This window comes from Rhamphochromis sp. 'chilingali' (assembly GCF_963969265.1).
Source record: "Rhamphochromis sp. 'chilingali' genome assembly, chromosome: 5".
NCBI classification, from domain to species: domain Eukaryota; kingdom Metazoa; phylum Chordata; class Actinopteri; order Cichliformes; family Cichlidae; genus Rhamphochromis; species Rhamphochromis sp. 'chilingali'.
In genome coordinates, this window is record NC_137932.1 from 1,243,891 (window position 1) to 1,263,703 (window position 19,813).

The 19,813-nt window shown below is 40.3% G+C and overlaps 1 protein-coding gene across 2 annotated transcripts in view; it reads left to right on the top strand.

Moving 5' to 3' along the window:
* Nucleotides 1-3,059: 3,059 nt before the first annotated feature.
* Nucleotides 3,060-19,813, top strand: part of tdrd6a (tudor domain containing 6a) — a 33,254-nt gene continuing 16,500 nt past the window's right edge. For both annotated transcript variants that reach the window (XR_013971600.1, XM_080882071.1), the window contains exon 1: nt 3,060-3,377. The gene's annotated coding sequence lies outside the window, so the exon portion shown is untranslated. The remainder of the gene's footprint in view (nt 3,378-19,813) is intronic.

The window sequence follows — 19,813 nt, forward strand, 5'->3', positions numbered from 1 at the left end:
CCACTGGAACACAAAGTTGTACTAACTTACAGGTAATGGGAACAATAATGTTTTATAGAGGGAAAGATTGTGATTGTACAGCTCAGCTCATTCCCTCAGGAAGGATCATGAACTTGACTGACAGTAAGAGAGTGGACCCCAGACTTTGATGTGAGAAACAGTTAAGAGGTCATGGGCATCAGTTAAGAGTCATGCATATGGGGCGAGTAATATTGGGTCTGCAAATTATATATGTACGTGTGTGTGTGTGTGTGTGTGTGTGTCAGGAACTTGTAGAACACTTTGTAAAGGGAGATGTCTCAGTTTCGTTAGGTTCTACACCAATAGTGAAGTCAAGAATAGTCAACAGATAATAATAATAATGGATACTTTATTGATCCCCATGGGGAAATTACTTGTTTTTCTCTGCATTTGACCCATACACTCAGTGAAGCAGTGGGCAGCCCACTAAGCAGGCACCCGGGGAGCAGTGTGTAGGGACGGTACCTTGCTCAGGGGTACCTCAGGGTAGCTGTTAAGTGGATTCGAACCGCCGACCTTCCGATCATGGGGCGACCACTTTACCTACTGAGCTATCCCTGCCCGATAGATAGAACCACATGGGCCTATAACTGTGCTCACAGACTAACTCATTCATGCATGAGCACAGCCGCACACACTTATTTGGTTGTTGGATTAAATGTTCAAATGAAAATTACTTTCGTGTTTGCTAAAAAAAAAAAAAGAGCTTTGGGACGAAGCCAGAGTTTTGACACTTTGCTTACAGCTTTGAGCATCCATGCATCCATGTGGCCATTACGCACTGGTTCTGATGACATCTCGCCCTTCTAAAGACAACACTGCTTGTAGCAACTATCACAGCCACAACAGGCGCAAGATATGATTTTTTTAGATATTAGATTTCGTGCCACAGACTTTCTTCGTCACATTTGCGTGACTTATTTAAATATTCTGCCCCTTGCAGGATGACTACTCAAATCACAAGAAAATGTACCTTTTGAATACAGCACTAAAAAAAACAAATACTATGGCTGTGAGCAATAAAGCATAATTATCATATATCCTTATCTTTTATATAATTATAATAAAAACTTTGGTTAGGGAGGGGGTGTTCACTCTGATTTCCCAGATATCATAAGCACTTTTACTCTTTTGAGATGACAGTCTCTGCTACATGAAAAATGCAACATTAGCATCCTTGCTCTTCTTATTACATGACACAACTGTGTGGCAGGTTGCACACACATTATTAAAGGTCTGTGGTACCTTTATTACTGTTCTTACACTGGTTTTGTAAGATAAGAGAGCAGCTGTGTGATGTTAAATAAAAACACGTGCTCACATTTAATGATGCTGAAGTTCTGTAATCATACCAGTGCTTAGCTCTGCAAATGTCTATGTCCGAATATGAGTACTCATACTGCTAGTAGCTTTTGAACTTTATCTGCATAGAGTGGCACATTTCCTTTTGTCCTGTTTGTGTGGAGGAAGGATTCTGGTGAAATAACTCCTGAGGCAACCTTTCCTCTTTCCTCCACCCACTTCTGCAAAAACAGGAGCTCTTAAACATAATTAAGCTTTCTTTCTTTTGGCATTTATTTACTTCAAGACAAATATGAGTCACAGCTAATTCATAGAAAATGCATTTCTCACCACCCTATTTTTGTCTTATTTTCTCATTGTGAGTTCTTGAAAATATTTTTTTCTTATGGAAAGTTCCAGCTCATATCAATTCTGAGGAAATAGCAGGATTTTGTTTTTACACATTATAGTTTCCTGAGCATGTGCAGTTTTCAAAAAGTACAAGGTATTTTGCGGTCTGCGCATTTCTTACTGTAAGGTCAGGTCAGCTGGCAAGATGATTCAAATGGTCTTTTTAATTGATAAACAGACAATAACTGCATACGTTAATATTTTTATATATAAAAGTTGCTAAAGCAAATATTTTACTTTCAAAATAAATATTTATTGCCATTAAAATTAAACTAAAGCTAAGTGGGTGTATTTCTGCTCTGTGTGTTTTGGCCAGTTTTACCCCTAACAAATACCTCATGTCTGTTCCTTATATATATATATATATATATATATATATATATATATATATATATATATACACACCTCATATATATCTAACCTCACCCAAACTATTTATAGTTTGGGTGCTTGGTTAGTGCTTGGTTACAGCATTGGTACAACCTGTTTTATTTTTGCACCTGTTAACAACAACAATTGGCAAGTGAACAATATTAAGTAAGTAAAATTTTATTTGTATAGCACCTTTCAAGATAAAAATCACAAAGTGCTTCACAGAAAAGCTAAAACATAAAAACATAAATCAACCAAAGGCAAGTTTAAAAAGATGAGTTTTTAGCTGTTTTTTAAATATTGTATGGCAAAACCTTACAATAGCCTACAAAGAGAACCCTGTGATATGTTGATGCACTATGAACAAAAACTTGGTGACAGTAGCAAGGAAGAACAGCCTTTACAGGAAAGGAACCAAAACCAGTTCTATGGACGGAAACCAGCAGCATAACTAATAAATAGTTTAGGCTCTTTCTCTGATTCTACTTTTGGTAACTTAAAAAAACCCAAAACAACCCCCCCCCCCCCCCCCAAACAAACAGGTAAACAGTAATCTGAGAGTAAAGTGCTCTTCTAACTCTTCTAAGAGAATATAATAGTTTGAATTCTTTAAGACAGGTTCAAGACAAATATGAGTCACAACTAATTCATAGAAAATTCATTTCTTGGTACGTTTTATAGTTTAGAAAGTATACATTAAAGTTGTATTTTAAATATTGTTATTTTTATTTATGGGAGAAGTGTGACCTCTCTAGTGAGTGTTCCTACTTTAACTGAATGCTTTTCAGATAACTTTTAAAAAAACGTGACAGATGGGTCAATAACAAATTAATTTTAAAAAATCTAATAAATCTAATTGTGGAATTTTATTTCATTTTATATTGCACCATATACTAATATGAGCACGGGACAAAAAAGGAAAAAGAAAAAAAAGCGCGAATAACAGTTCCGGGTGGGAGGTGGGGAGGAGGGAAACGACTTTGGGCACGCGCGTGGTTGGGAGTTGGACGTGTTAACGGTAATCGGTCGTCGAGTTCGATTATTTTGTTACCACGAAAATCAGTCTTTAAAAGTGGTAGACAAATTACACGAAACGATAAAAACACCGAGCCTGGACTAACATTTAGCTCACTGGGTTAAATCTGCAAAGTTTAGGTGAGGAGAAGTTTAGCGCCGCTGGGGCTACGGGCGGTTTTTTTTCTTTTTGGCTAGGCTAACGGTGGCAGGTCTTCAAGGAGCTAACGTCGACGGTACTTCCAGAACACTCGGCAGGATTTCAAGGTGTAAAAACGGTAAGTTATGTACTAAATCCTGCATGGTTCGCTACTATAATTCTGTGTGCTTTTAAACTGAGGGACAATCATCATAATGAGCCCTCGCCTATTAACTTAGTACCTGATATGATGCTAGCTTTTGCGTTATTGAAGTAACGTGTGATAATAGGTAATTAGTTAGCATTAAAATAAGTTCTTAACATGAAAGGTTTGGAATAATGTTGTTTTCTGACACTAGACTGGACTGTCAGAAAAGACAATAACTAAACGATAGGGTTGTGCTAATAGTGCTAATTTTCAAGATTATGTCAAACATTTCTGTGATAACATGTGTCCCGTTTTTCGCCTCGTTTAAAATATTTAAAATAATTGAAAAGTATATTTAAAATTTCGAAGTTAAATCTTGTCGTGGAAAAAAAAGAAGAAAAAGTTCCTGCTATTTAGACGGTTGAGGCTTTACTTGACCCCACTGTTAGACACATTTACTTATCATCACTGCAACCCAGTAATTTAATGTATGCCTGTGAAGTTCTCTGCAGAGCGGGTCTACGGGCTCAAAATGTAGTCATAAATATTTTGTACTTGTAAATCAGTTTCGTATGTGTAAAAAGAATTTGTGCGTGCGTAAAAAAGATTTGTGTGTGGACTTGTGTGTCAAAAAAACCCCTGCAAGTTACAAGTACGAATTTTGACCCTATTTTTCTTCCTTTCATCTGATTGGCCAATGTCATGTCAATCACAAATGTAACAATCCAATCAGAGAGCAGAGATGGGTTTGGCTGTCGGAGGGGCGCTTTTTTTTTAACTGCAGGTCCTTGAAGGGTAATACAGTTTGAAGCTGGAGGATCTCTATATAAATATCCAATAGCAGCTAGGTCCCCTAACTTTCAGTAGCTGTTGAAAGGAAAAAGTTGTGGTATATCAGTGGTTAGAAATACCGTTATTACTTTAGGATTAGTTTAACACAAAGTCAGGGCTGACCTGGGACCATTGCTGTGAGTCACAGTGCGCAGCATAAAAGTCCTTTCACATCAGAGCAGGATGTGCTGCTAATGCTAACTGCTAACTAAAAGCAAAGGATCCAGAATTTGTTGCGCTGGCTGCTGGGCTCTGTGGGTTTTTGCAGCAGCTCTACCTGTACTAGATGCACCTGCTCCTTGTCGTTTCTATCTCTGACTTTATGTCCTCTACAAGAGTTTGGTTTTTTTGCTAGTTCTTCAAATGTAAAAACATGTATGCTAATTCATAACGAAGAAAGCTTTGTAATGAAGACTGTCATTTACAAAACACTGCCCGCCCCCACCCTGCGTTCCGCAGCACTGTTGAAAAGGCTGTGGTAGTCCCTATATTAAACACGTAGACCTGTGACACAAAAATCACCAAACTCGGACGACCACAGACTGTTTTCCTTTGTGGTGATGAAGGAAAACGCTGGGTTGGCATGTAAAAGGGCATTTATTTCCTTCAAAGACCTGCAGTTCAAAAAAAGCGGCCTTCCGACGGCCAAACCCATCTGTTCTCTTTCATTTCATTTCATTTCATTCATTTATTTATTCATTTTCAGGCACAACAAATACCTATATTGAACATAAAATACACAAAACAAAAAACAAAACTTGCCTGAAAAAGGAGTGGGACGAAGAAAACTTATTAAATCCCACCCCTATACTCACTCATCAACAAAAAAAAACAATAAACTTCCCGCAGCTACGCCCATCATTGCATACAGACCCATCAACAGCCCCGGGCAGATACAAGCATCTAAGCGGCAGCTCGCAACCAACAATTAGAGCCTTCATAACTGAATACAGAATATATAAATTATAAATTGCATTACCACAGGTAACAGGCAGTAATAACTACAAGTAACAAACACACATACATATACATACATATATATCTACACACACAAGTACATATATGTACATACATACGCACACTTTATTTATTTATTTTTATTTTGGAATCCATACCAGCAATGGTAAGAGGACAGACATTACAGAGCACACTAAAACCCATCATTGAGTATACTGTGACCAGACCAACTGTTTGTAGAGAAATTTAAATCTATGAATATTTTTGCATTGTTTCAATTGTAAACTCAGACTGTTCCAGATTTTCACACCACATACAGACACACAAAAGCCTTTACGGGTTGTTCGAGTTCTGGGTAATTTGAATTCTCCAAAGCCTCTCACATTATAAACCTTTTCTCGAATTTCAAATCTAGTTTGTAAATTTGCCGGTAAAAGTTTAGTAAAAGCTTTATACAAAATTATGGATGTATTGTAATTAACCAGATCCTGGAATTTAAGTAACTTTGCCTGAAGAAAGAATTTGTGAGTATGATCTAGATAACCAGCCTTGTGAATAATACGCAGTGCTCGTTTCTGTACTGTGACTAATGGATTAGTTGTATTTTTATATGTGTTTCCCCACACTTCCACACAATATGTAAGATATGGAAGAACCAGGGTACAGTACAGAGTACGAAGTGCATCTTTATCAAGGAATTGTTTCACTTTGTTCAAAACTGCGAGGCTTCTAGAAATTTTGGTTTTTATGTGTCTGACGTGGGGTTTCCATGAAATTTTGTTATCAATTATAACTCCCAAAAATTTGTTTTCACTCACATTATCAATTGGTACACCTTCAATGATAATTGGTAATTCTATATTATATTTTAAATTACCAAAAAACATTGCTTTAGTTTTATTTATATTTAATGATAATTTATTTATGTCCATCCATTTTTTTTATTAATTTTAGCTCCCTGTTTACAGTCATTACAAGATCAGTATAATCATCGCTACTGAAAAATATGTTGGTGTCATCTGCGAACAGTATGAGTTTAAGTACTTGAGAAACATCAAAAATATCATTTATGTATACATTGAAAAGTTTTGGTCCCAACACTGACCCTTGGGGAACACCACATGTAATACCAAGTTTCTCTGAATGGTAATGCCCTATGCTAACATATTGTTCCCGACCTGTTAGGTAACTTTTTAACCAGTTACCAGCTTTCCCTCGAATACCATATCTTTCCAATTTATCCAGTAAAATTGAGTGATTGATTGTGTCGAAGGCCTTTTTGAGGTCAACAAAAATACCAACTGCATATTTATTTTTATCCAGTGTATCAGTAATTTCTTCTACTGCCTCAATTATCGCCATTGAAGTGGTTCTTTGCGTTCTGAAACCATACTGACCAACATTTATTATTTGATGTTTTTCAAGGAATTTTTCTAATCTTGAATTAAAAAGTTTTTCTAGAATTTTTGAGAATTGAGGCAGTAGAGAAATAGGCCTATAATTGGTAAAACTGTGTTTGTCATTACTTTTATATAGTGGTATTACTTTCGCAATTTTCATTTTTTTTGGAAAACAACCGGACTGAAATGATAAATTACAGATATATGTTAAGGGACTAGCAATATTCAGAATAACCTGTTTAACTACAGACATATTTATGTCATGATAATCCATTGAAGACTTACTTTTACATTTTAATGTGATATTTATTACTTCTTGCTCATTTGTAGCTGAGAGGAACAGTGAAAAGGGATTTGATTTTATATTACTGATGTTTTCATTTTTATGACACGGGATGTCCGCTGCTAGTTCAGGGCCAACATTTATGAAGAATTTATTGAACCCATCGACAATATTACTCATGTTGTGATTTTCACCATTTGTATCAGTAAAATATTCAGGATATGATGTTCCAGAAGATCCTTGTTTAATTAAGTTGTTTAACACATCCCAAGTTCCTTTTATATTGTTTTTATTTTCATATAATCTTCTTCTATAATAAAGTTGTTTGCTCGTTCTTATAATATCAGTCAATTTATTTCTATATGCTTTATATCTTTGTTCCACTTCTTTTGTTTTTACTTTGATAAACTGTTTATACAGATTGTTTTTCTTTTTGCAAGCATTAATAATTCCTTTTGTGAGCCAAGGACTTTTTATCTTTTTTTTCTTTGTCATGTGTTCGTTTACAGGACAATGTTTATTGTACCACATAGTAAAAATATCTAGAAAATTATCATAAGCCTTGTCCACATCTGACTCTTCATACACCGAACTCCAATCTTGTTGTGCTAAATCGAAATTGAAGGCATGAATTGCTTCTTCATTTATTGTTCGCTTTGCTATCATGATCTTGGTATCTATTTTTTTTAAATCACAGTCACACAAAGTAAAAACTGGTAAGTGGTCAGTTATATCACAGACAAGCAGACCACTATTAATTTGGAAATCCATGACATTAGTAAAAATGTTGTCAATAATAGTGGCGCTATGTGATGTTATTCTGCTTGGCTTTGTTATTGTTGGATATAGTGATAAGCTGTACATTGTGTCAGTAAAGTCATCAATGGCTTTTAACCTTGTTGGATTTAGCAAATCAATGTTAAAATCACCACAGATAAATAGTAATTTTTGGTTCACCGAAGCAACGTTTTTTCTATCCATTCATTAAAAGTGTCAATACTTGAACTGGGTGTCCGATATATACAACTTATTATATCATTTCTCTTTTTTTCATTCATAATCTCAATAGTCAAACATTCCAAAATTCCATCAATAGCCATAGACATAGTTGTTACAACATTATATTTTATAGAGTTATGAACATATATAGCAACCCCGCCGCCCGCCTTATTTAATCTATTCATGTATTTTAAATCATATCCATTCAAACAAAAATCTATTCCTTTATCGACATTGAACCAAGTTTCAGTGATGGCTATAACACTAAAGGGGCGAGAAAATTGTTGCAAATAGTCCTTAATGAAATCAAAATTAGAGTACATACTTCTGCTGTTAAAGTGAATTAATGAGAGCTTCCCGTCTAGGTTAATTTCTTTTTCATATTGTTCCTGAGTGAAATAATTACAATTTTTAACAAAAGAAGAGAGAAAGTTACTTTCAGAATCTATTTCTGGATCTATTATATTATGCTCCTTATATTCACAATCTAGATCAATTACTTTCTGTTGAAGAACTAATTTCAACGTGTCCATGTCATTTCCTGGTGTAATTGATACATTGGTGTCAGTTATACTTGTCCAGATCCTCCATGTTCCTCACTATCAGTACTTTTGCCTCTTCTGGTGTCCCGTTTAGCTTAATGAAAATCTTACAGTTTGTTACCCATGTATGTTGTATTTTACCGTTCTTCTTCAGTTGCCTTGCCTTCCTCGCGATGTCTGCGTTTTTTCGTGTCAGATGCTCATTAATGAAAACGTCCGTGCCTTTCAGTTTGCGTCCTTGTTTCAGCAGTGCGACCTTGTTCTTCCGATTGACAAATCTCATAATGATGGCCGGCAGTCTGTCACTCCTCCTGGGCAGTGAGTGACATGCTTCTATGTGCTCCAGGTCCATCTCTATCCCCTTGCTTTGGAGGAAGGACGCCACCTGTTGCTCTACCGAGCGGGTCTCCTCGTCGCTGGGCTCCCCGACGTTCCCGGCCACCGCGCGCGCGTACGAGCGCGGCTTGATTTTAATACCGCTGATGACCACGTCGTTCGTACGGGTGTACTGCTCCAGCTCATCCACCCGCCGCTCGAGATCCATGATCCGTCTGTCCTTCTCGGCATTTTGGAGGCGTAGCTGTTTTACCTCCTCCAGAAGCCCCAGAAGCAGCTCCTGCTGTGCCCTGACTGCGGCCACGTCTCCGCACAGCGCTCCGAGGGAGGTTTTAATGTCCTCAACCTCCTCTGGTGTTGGGCCTTTCTTGGGTGGCATACTGAAGCGAGAGCACGAGGCGGCCACCACGAGGGACCCGGAAGCGGAATTTCTGATGATGGCGCCTGGCTAGGCCTGCTGGCTGATGGTGGAGCCTGGCTGTGGCCTGCTGGCTGATGGTGGAGCCTGGCTGTGGCCTGCTGGCTGATGGTGGAGCCTGGCTGTGGCCTGCTGGCTGATGGTGGAGCCTGGCTGTGGCCTGCTGGCTGATGGTGGAGCCTGGCTGTGGCCTGCTGGCTGATGGTGGAGCCTGGCTGTGGCCTGCTGGCTGATGGTGGAGCCTGGCTGTGGCCTGCTGGCTGATGGTGGAGCCTGGCTGTGGCCTGCTGGCTGATGGTGGAGCCTGGCTGTGGCCTGCTGGCTGATGGTGGAGCCTGGCTGTGGCCTGCTGGCTGATGGTGGAGCCTGGCTGTGGCCTGCTGGCTGATGGTGGAGCCTGGCTGGGTCTGCTGGATGTGGCCTGCTGGCTGATGGTGGAGCCTGGCTGTGGCCTGCTGGATGTGGCCTACTGGCTGATGGTGGAGCCTGGCTGTGGCCTGCTGGCTGATGGTGGAGCCTGGCTGTGGCCTGCTGAGCCTGGCTGTGGCCTGCTGGCTGATGGTGGAGCCTGGCTGTGGCCTGCTGGCTGATGGTGGAGCCTGGCTGTGGCCTGCTGGCTGATGGTGGAGCCTGGCTGTGGCCTGCTGGCTGATGGTGGAGCCTGGCTGTGGCCTGCTGGCTGATGGTGGAGCCTGGCTGTGGCCTGCTGGCTGATGGTGGAGCCTGGCTGGGTCTGCTGGCTGTGGCCTGCTGGCTGATGGTGGAGCCTGGCTGTGGCCTGCTGGCTGATGGTGGAGCCTGGCTGGGTCTGCTGGCTGTGGCCTGCTGGCTGTGCGCTATCCTCAACTAGAGATCTAGGGCCCCCTGGATTTTTTTCATAGGGGTGGCCATGGGAGCCACTAAAAATATTGGGGTGGCATACCAAAGCCGAACCGTGCAGGGGCTCAGCGAATGGGAAGAGGTGATGGAAATTGTGAGTGACATACAAAGTGACACAATACGAATGAGAAAAATTGTATATGCAAGAATAAATAACAAATTATTGTTTCAACTCACTGTAAGATGTCTTTCTCTGATTGGATTGTTACATTTGTGATTGACATGACATTGACCAATCAGATGAAAGGAAGAAAAATAGGGTCAAAATTCGTACTTGTAACTTGCAGGGGTTTTTTTAGCCAAAAGAACCCCTGCAAATCTTTTATACTCACGCACAAATCTTTTTTACACATACAAATCCTGATTTACAAGTACAAAACCGATTTACAAGTACAAAATATTTATGACCACATTTTGAGCCCATACGGGTCTTTGCGGGTCACACAAACGAATGTAATTACAGTAGCTACCAAGATAAATGTGCTTATAATACGACCGCAGTTTTTTTTTTTCTACTGCATCATTGAGAGTTTTTACAGGTATTACTAACGGTTTTCTTTGAGATTGGCGCTCATACGTTCCTTGGTGGTTGGTAAGGAGCAGTCGTGTCCAAATTCATGGGCTGCATCCTCCTGAGGCCGCATTTGTAGACCGATTACGTCACAGCGACGTGCCGAAGGCTGTCCAAATTCGTAGACTCCTCCGAATGCAGCCGGCAAATGCGTCCTTTTCCTCGAATTTGAAGGATGGGTTAGGTGTGTCCTTCGTGGCCCACCATATCCCAGAATTCATAGCGCGGCCCAGCCAAACTCCAGTTTCCGGCAATGGCGGCCGCTACTAAGTTTTAAAATTACTCTTTTTAATCTTTCTGGGTCACAAAATAAACTTTTAACATATTTTCAGGCGAGAATGTGGGTGTGTAAACTTCAAATATCTGCTCAGGTTATCAAGATATCGCATATTTGCAAAAGTGCTCCGACGTTTTCGGAGACGTCTGTTACCCACCAGCTCGATAGCTAGCCGAGAGCTTGAGGGTCACTAGAGCCGCTGAGAACGACACAACTCCCGGCACATCATTTTCAGATCACCGACTTTCGCTACTCAGGTTAAACGTAATATATAAGTCACTTAGACAACCTAAAAATGTTATTGTCTGGCTTTTTTCAGTGTTTTATTTGTTCGCGAGTAAATCGGTTTGGCTGAGATTAAAGTTATTAGATTAGATAAGATAAATTAAACTTTATTAATCCCCCTGGTGGGTTCCTCCTTGGTTTTCACACAGCTGAATAAACGTCAAACAGAAAACTGATTAAACAGAAGTGTGAGATGGTCGAGAATTTACGCCAGTGTCCTGTTATATTTTAGATAGCAAGGAGCAGACAGCCGAGTTTATTAAACTCCACCGAGACAGCGGTGACGCTACTCAGAAGGCTAGACCGTCCAATTTCACAGCTGTTTACTTCCGGCCTACCCGACCTTCTGAGGACCTGGCCCACGTAGACTGCGAAGGCCGGGTCCTCGGGAGGATGCAGCCCATGAATTTGGACACGACTACTGTATTTTTACATAAACGCTACTCAAATGGGGCTTGAAACTCTACACGTAAAGCTTAATTTACATCATTAAGCTTTGCTTTCAAAAACTAACATAAGTACAAGTGCTTAAAGTCTTATGTTTTGCGCCATCTTCCGTCAGTATGGAATGTGACCTCATGTGGTTGGTTGAGGCTAATAGAATTACATTAGTTTATGTTAGCTAACTAGTGACTGAATCGCTAAGGAAAACAACGACACTAAAAGTCAGTTTAAGTGTTCACTTTTGTGCTGTCACTGGCTGCAAAATGGTTTTAAGAAACTGAGAATATTCTTTGGCTGTTTGACCAGCTGCACTCAAACTGGAAAATCCATCGGTTACCTAATGTTAGAGTTTGTAAAAAATACTTTATAAATAATTATAATAGGGCTGTGCGATATGACCAAATCTCATATCCCGATATGTCAAGGTCAAATTTATTTATATAGCACATTTCAAACAGCCGATGCTGCACAAAGTGCTTAACAATATGAAAATGGTATTAAAAAGCAACAATGTAATACAATAATAACAATAAAAAAAACAATAAAAGGACAGTAAAAGAATTAAAACAATAACTAAACTAATTCAAATAAGACCAAAATGCTTGGGTCATAGTGTGTTAAAAGCCAGGGCATAGAAATGTGTCTTTAGTAAAGATTTAAATTGCTCAAGCAGGGCTCTAGAGTGCGACCAAATTTTTCAGTGGTGCGACTAAAAAAAAAAAAAAAAAAAAAAAATTGGTTGCACCTGTGCGACCAACTGTTCGCTGTGATTACGTCTTTTTGCGCTGATTCTGAGCTGCAGGTTTTTCTCTCTCCAGCCAAAATTCACAGAGCCAGCAGCAAAAGAAGCAGCAAACTGCGCTTCACATTTGATCAATGTCGTCATGAATTTTGCTGTTTTGCTTCCACGACTATTAAAATCACACTTCATGCACAGCTAGCTAGCTCTCTCTCTCTCTCTGTACTTCAAGAACAGTTTCCCGTCTCCAATCTCTGTTTTCTGTATTATTCATTCGCTTATTACCCACCAGTCTACCGTTGTTTACAGCGCTGTCGGCTGCTGTCTTTTTCTTTTCTTTTTTTCACTTAAATGACCTCGGACAAGAAAGCCTATTTTTTTTCTGTTGTTCAATACTGAAGAAATTTAAGCTTTATATGCAGAACATTGTAGAATATTTTTAAGGTTATCTGCTATAAAAAGCCAGACCAGGAAAATCTCCTTCATGTTTTTCTGTGTTGTATTCTCAGTTACTTTCACACAAAGGCATCTGCTGTGATGTTCACAATTCTGATGAAGTCAGTACTGATAAACAGTGGCGTGTCTAGAAAATTTTTGTTGGGGGGGCCAGGTAGGGGCACAGATTTGGAGAAGGGTGGCAGATGTAATTGGCAGATAATGTTTAAAAAAAATTCTACCAACCGTTAACCATAATTCAATAATCCTATAAACCTAATAACCGAATGCACTTTTAACTCTTATTAGAATAAGATTTTAACCACTACGGTGCAAAGTTTTTAGATACTGCGTTGATAAAGTACAAGAGATACAGTGGGGCAAAAAAGTATTTAGTCAGCCACCGATTGTGCAAGTTCCCCCACCTAAAATGATGACAGAGGTCAGTAATTTGCACCAGAGGTACACTTCAACTGTGAGAGACAGAATGTGAAAAAAAAAAAATCCATGAATTCACATGGTAGGATTTGTAAAGAATTTATTCCTAAATTAGGGTGGAAAATAAGTATTTGGTCACCTCAAACAAGGAAAATCTCTGGCTCTCACAGACCTGTAACGTCTTCTGTAAGAAGCTTTTCTGTCCCCCACTCGTTACCTGTATGAATGGCACCTGTTTGAACTCATCATCTGTATAAAAGACACCTGTCCACAGCCTCAAACAGTCAGACTCCAAACTCCGCCTTGGCCAAGACCAAAGAGCTTTCGAAGGACACCAGGAAAAGTATTGTAGACCTGCACCAGACTGGGAAGAGTGAATCTACAATAGGCAAGCAGCTTGGTGTGAAAAAATCAACTGTGGGAGCAATCATCAGAAAATGGAAGACATACAAGACCACTGATAATCTCCCTCGATCTGGGGCTCCACGCAACATCTCATCCCGTGGGGTCAAAATGATCATGAGAACGGTGAGCAAAGATCCCAGAACCACACGGGGGGACCTGGTGAATGACCTGCAGAGAGCTGGGACCAAAGTAACAAAGGTCACCATCAGTAACACACTACAACGGCAGGGAATCAAATCCCGCAGTGCCAGACGTGTTCCGCTGCTGAAGCCAGTGCATGTCCAGGCCCGTCTGAAGTTTGCCACAGAGCACATGGATGATACAGCAGAGGATTGGGAGAATGTCATGTGGTCAGATGAAACCAAAGTAGAACTTTTTGGTATAAACTCAACTCGTCGTGTTTGGAGGAAGAAGAATACTGAGTTGCATCCCAAGAACACCATACCTACTGTGAAGCATGGGGGTGGAAACATCATGCTATGGGGCTGTTTTTCTGCCAAGGGGGCAGGACGACTGATCCGTGTTAAGGACAGAATGAATGGGGCCATGTATCGTGAGATTTTGAGCCAAAACCTCCTTCCATCAGTGAGAACTTTGAAGATGAAACGAGGCTGGGTCTTCCAACATGACAATGATCCAAAACACACCGCCCGGGCAACAAAGGAGTGGCTCCGTAAGAAGCATTTGAAAGTCCTGGAGTGGCCTAGCCAGTCTCCAGACCTCAACCCCATAGAAAATCTGTGGCGGGAGTTGAAAGTCCGTGTTGCTCGGCGACAGCCCCAAAACATCACTGCTCTCGAGAAGATCTGCATGGAGGAATGGGCCAAAATACCAGCTACTGTGTGTGCAAACCTGGTAAAGACCTATAGTAAACGTTTGACCTCTGTTATTGCCAACAAAGGTTATGTTACAAAGTATTGAGTTGTATTTTTGTTATTGACCAAATACTTATTTTCCACCCTGATTTACGAATAAATTCTTTACAGATCCTACCATGTGAATTCATGGATTTTTTTTTTTCACATTCTGTCTCTCACAGTTGAAGTGTACCTCTGGTGCAAATTACTGACCTCTGTCATCATTTTAGGTGGGGGAACTTGCACAATCGGTGGCTGACTAAATACTTTTTTGCCCCACTGTACAATCAGTGTTTTGTCAGTGTTTACTCAGCATTCAAGGACAGCAATATTTGCATAGTATTTTTACTGCCATGTAGTGCACATATGTTTTGGGCAAAAACATTTTTTAATATTAAAATACGAACATTTGTAACAAACAATTGACAAATTCCAATGTAAAACTTTATCTGCCTATTAAAAAAAGAAGAATCTTCTCACAAACTGGTGTTTGATTTTGAAACAGGAAAAAAGTGGGGAAACAACTGAAAAGACTAACATTTGAATAAAACCTGAAAGCAAGTAAATACTTTCTATGCTGTCTTATGGTAAACTGTGGTAATATTGATAAAGAACAACACTGGCTGATGATGAAATCCAGTCAGCTGGCATGGTGACACTGCCAGTATTAACCTGCAGGGCTGGACTGGGACAGAAAATTGGGCATTTTGACTACAGACCGGCCCACCAGGTATTAAAGCCATAAAGACTTTGAATGAAAACAAATGCTGTTGTGACAGTGATGTACAGTCTTGTTGGTATATGTATGATTTCTATACATTTTACGTCAGATAAAAACTTTGGTTGTAAGATTTAGATAATTATTTAATAAAAGCTAGATATTTTAAATGAAAATAAGAAAGAAAAGTATTTCTTTGTGCCCCACCTTTCCCTGTTAATGCCCTACCTGGCCCCCTGGCAACACTTTGCTAGATCCACCCCTGCACAGTTACCAGCTGTCAGCTACCTAAAAAAGGATCCTGGTGTTATTTGTCTCTCAGAAACAGTTCATAACTTCAACTCATTCATGTCACCTAAAAGGTAAACCTTTTTCTCCATCACAGCTCTGATGATTCAGTAAGGACATCTCCTGGTTTCATCTTCATGTTTCCCTCTCACCACATATCCAAACCGACATAATGACCAGCAGCTTTACAGCTGTGGCTCCAGCAAACATCAGCTGATACTAGAAATTAATATTAAATAAATTCTAACAACAGCTGATCAAGCTTAAACGTGCTGCTGTTGTTTAGCGCGACATCCGCTGGTTTCCTCTTTCTGGCGCAAAGTGTGCGATAAACAAACAAGAGAGAAAAGCCGATCAGCTGATCATTGATCAGTTTCATGATTGAAGTAGCAACAGGAGAGGCAGGGGGAGAGAATGAGAGAAGAAGAGGCAGCTGTGCAGCGTTACGACAGAATAACTCCAGCTTTGTGTCTTTTTTTCATTATAGCGAAAGTCCGGGACAAACTGCGTCTCTTCTCAGCTCAATACGAAACGTGTAATATTTTCTCTGATTGAGGGACCATTCCATTTTTTTAAGGAGCCGTTGGCAACTCTACTAACTAACCTTATGAATAAAATAAAGTTCACTATCAGTAACATCATAGCACCCACCCAGCTGTATAAAAACTCCGTCAAACTGGCTAGAACGCAGTATGAGTTATTGCAACTGAGGGTAAAAAGTCAGCACAACGAAAATAAACTCCACCTAAACGTGGTTTATATCTGACCCAGATAGACTGCAGCTCATAACTTCTTACCTGAAGTTCAGTTCACCTGACACTCGGACTGGTGGCTGCCTCGGGGCTCTCCTACTGCCTCCCCTTCCCTCATCCACCTGCTGGCCTCTGTGGAAGCTCTGCGATAGCCACCAACCAACAACTGAGTTATTTTTACACATCGACCTGCATCTGGCCAATCCACCACCTCTCATTGTTCATGCCATTACAAAAAAAATAAAAAATAAGTCACCGGGCAGATGCCCGGTATGCCCGATGGCCAGTCCAGCGATGTTAACCTGCAACCAAATCTGCAGCTCCATACAGCAATGTTACGACTTAGATTATATCTTATAACTCATAACTCTTATGTTAGCTGCCCTCAGTAGCATACTGTCTGAAATATTCGACGGCTGCAATAATTCTTTAAGTGTTATTTTTTTCCTTGGTATTCTAATTTCACCGAAGTTTACTAAACTCAAACTTAATATTACTTACCGGGATATTTATTCTGTCCTCATTTTCTTTCACCGAAAAATTGTTTCCTGCAGTGCCGTCTTTCGCGCTTGGCTCTCCTACCTTTGCTAACGTGATGCACATAGCGCAGAAGCCGATGCTGCATTCACTTACAATTGGATATCTGAGCTTCACCGTGAAAACATAATCGTACATTTGATATTTGATTGAATTTTATTGTTTTGCCTTTGGGGTGGCACCTGGGGTGGCCAGTCTGGTTGGGGGGGTGGCTTGTGCCCCCCCAGGCCACCCCGCTGGGCACGCCACTGCTGATAAATGATCAGAATTATAATATTTCTAACTGTTTGAGGCTAAGTTGAATCGAATCGGGACTTTGAAAACCGGAATCGAATGGATTATAGAAATCGGTGATGATACCCAGCCCTAGTGAGCAGCCTAGGCACGACAGAAGTGGATGTAGCTGTAATAGGAAAGGAACTATTGCTAACTTTTCTGTTAAGTTAAGGCCTGATCCTTCTGAAATTCATAGCCAGTGCTCTGACACGGTGTCATCAATCTTTGAATGCTGAAAAAGCACAGTGTATCCAGAAAAACACATTATAATATATAAATTATTAGAAAATTTGTGTGCGCCTAACTTTTGTGCCGGTACGCCTAACTTTTTAAAGTTAGGCGTACCGGTACGCCCATGGCAAAAAGTTAGTCTAGAGCCCTGTCAAGTATTTGTGCAGATCTAATATTTAAGGGGAGACTATTCCAAAGTCTGGGACCTGCCACAGAGAAGGATCTATCACCACAGGATTTGAGGTTAGTCCGTGGGATGGACAACATTAGTTTTGAGCTAGACCTTGTGGTTTTTCCTGGAGCATAGGCAGAGAGGAGCTCAGACAGGTAAGGAGGGGCTCGGGCATTAATTGACTTAAAAACAAAAAGTAGAAGTTTAAATTGGATCCTGTAGGAGACAGGAAGCCAGTGTAAAGAAGCTAAAACTGAGGTTATATGCTCTCTCCGTTTGGTACCAGTTAGCAGGCGAGCAGCAGCATTTTGAACCATCTGAAGACGATGGATGGTGGCCTGATCCAGACCATAATACAATGAATTGCAGTAGTCCAATCTGCAAGTAAGAAAAAGGTGAATAACACGCTCAAAGATGTTAGCTGGAAGGTATGGCTTTACCTTGGCTAGCTGTCTTAACTGAAAAAAAACAGGACTGAACTACTGCACTCACCTGCTTATTCAATTTAAAAGAACCATCATAATATATATTATAAATATATTCTCAATCACATTCACACCACTCTCTTATATCAGCTCCACTACATCGAGACTATTTTATGGTGGTCAGCTGTTTTATTGTCATGTATTTTGCATAATAAGATAACCATGTCCTGCATTCAAAACCACTGAAAATGTCTATGGTGGTGCTGTACCTAATATTGTGCTCATTGGATCCAAAACATATTTTTCCTTTATTTTTGAAGGCTGAGGCTTAGATCCATTAGATATTCACGAGAAAAAAATTATCACATGTCAGGATTACAGTATATCGAAAATATGTGATTATAATGGGAGTCAATGGGACTCCCATGCGTGGGGCTGGACGGCGTCAACGTGTTAACGAGCTAACCATGCTAACGAGCTAACCGCGCTAACGAGCTAACCGCGCTAACCCTAAAATCCTTTCATTCTCTCAAAAGTTGATAGCGCGCCTTATGTATGAATTCTGGTTGTGCTTGATGGCCGCGAACCGATTTTATGTGGTACACGGCGCTCAGCAGTCTGTCAAAAATGTTTTAGTTCGACTTTGGTAAGTTACGGAGCTGCACTGCTTGATAGATTGTCGGCGCATTACGGCTACTGAGGAGCTTCGCGGAGTGATACGTACTGTGCTTCAACGTAGTATTACCGTATTGTGTGTGTATAAGGACCATAAATGGCACCTGTAAGAGACGTGGTTATGAAGCGGATTTCAAACTCCAGGCTGTCAGTCATGCAGTAGAACTTGGGAACAGAGCAGCTGTGAAATCTGTCTGTCTTTGTTATTACGCTCAGCGTCTTTTAGTTTACATTTTGACTGCACAATTGTGAGCTCTTTGTTTAGCACAAAAACAACATTGTTTTCTTTTATTTATGGAGCATTATTATTTAATGAATGCTCATAATTTAATTTTGAGTAATTTTTCATGTACATCTGCACTGTATGTTAATAAAAGTGCCTGTGTGACATCTGGAACACAGCTTTGACTAAGAACTCTCTTTTTGTTCTTACTTTATGGCTTAAAAAAAATATCGAGATATATATCTTATATCGCCATCCAGCTAAAAAATATCGAGATATGAATTTTGGGTCATATCGCCCAGCCCTACGTGGGACCAGTAACCCACTGGGTCAAGTTAAGAGTCAATAATATTTAAAAAGTCCTTGACCAAAAGTTTAGTCACAGCAGACATAGATGTTACAATCACCAAGGATTAAAAAACTGTCAAATTTAAGAACGATTCCAGCCATAAAACCTGAAAACTCTTTGATAAAATCCTTGTTAAACTTGGGAGGGCGATATATGAGGGCACACAGTAAAGGCGCAGCAGAATTCAGGTGTAACTCAAACAGCTGGAGTTCAAAACTAGAAAATGAGTCGTGCTGTAATGTTTGATGGCAATGAAATCGAGCGTTGAACACAGTGGCTAAGCCTCCCCCCCTACCAGAGGACCGAGGGAGGCTGAAGAATGAGAAATTAGGAGGGACCAGCTCCGAAAAAGCTACAGACTCAGAAAGTCCAACTGTTGTGACTTTAGGAAGTCATTTAATTCAAACGTCTTGTTTGCTAATGATCTTACATTTAGTAAAGCCATTTGGAGTGTGTAGATCCTAACATCAGATGTTCCAGCTCGGTTAAGTGTGCGAAGATTTCCGTGGTCCACGCCGCATCCACGGGTCCCAGGCCACTCAGGGAAATAAAAAGCTGAGAGCGGGGGATCAAGTGTCGTGGGAGCTCCAGGGACAACAGGCAGGATCCATCTAAAGACGCACTCTGCTGGTCCAGTAGTTCCACGAGAAGCACGGAGAAGAGCTCGGACTTTGATGAGTGTACC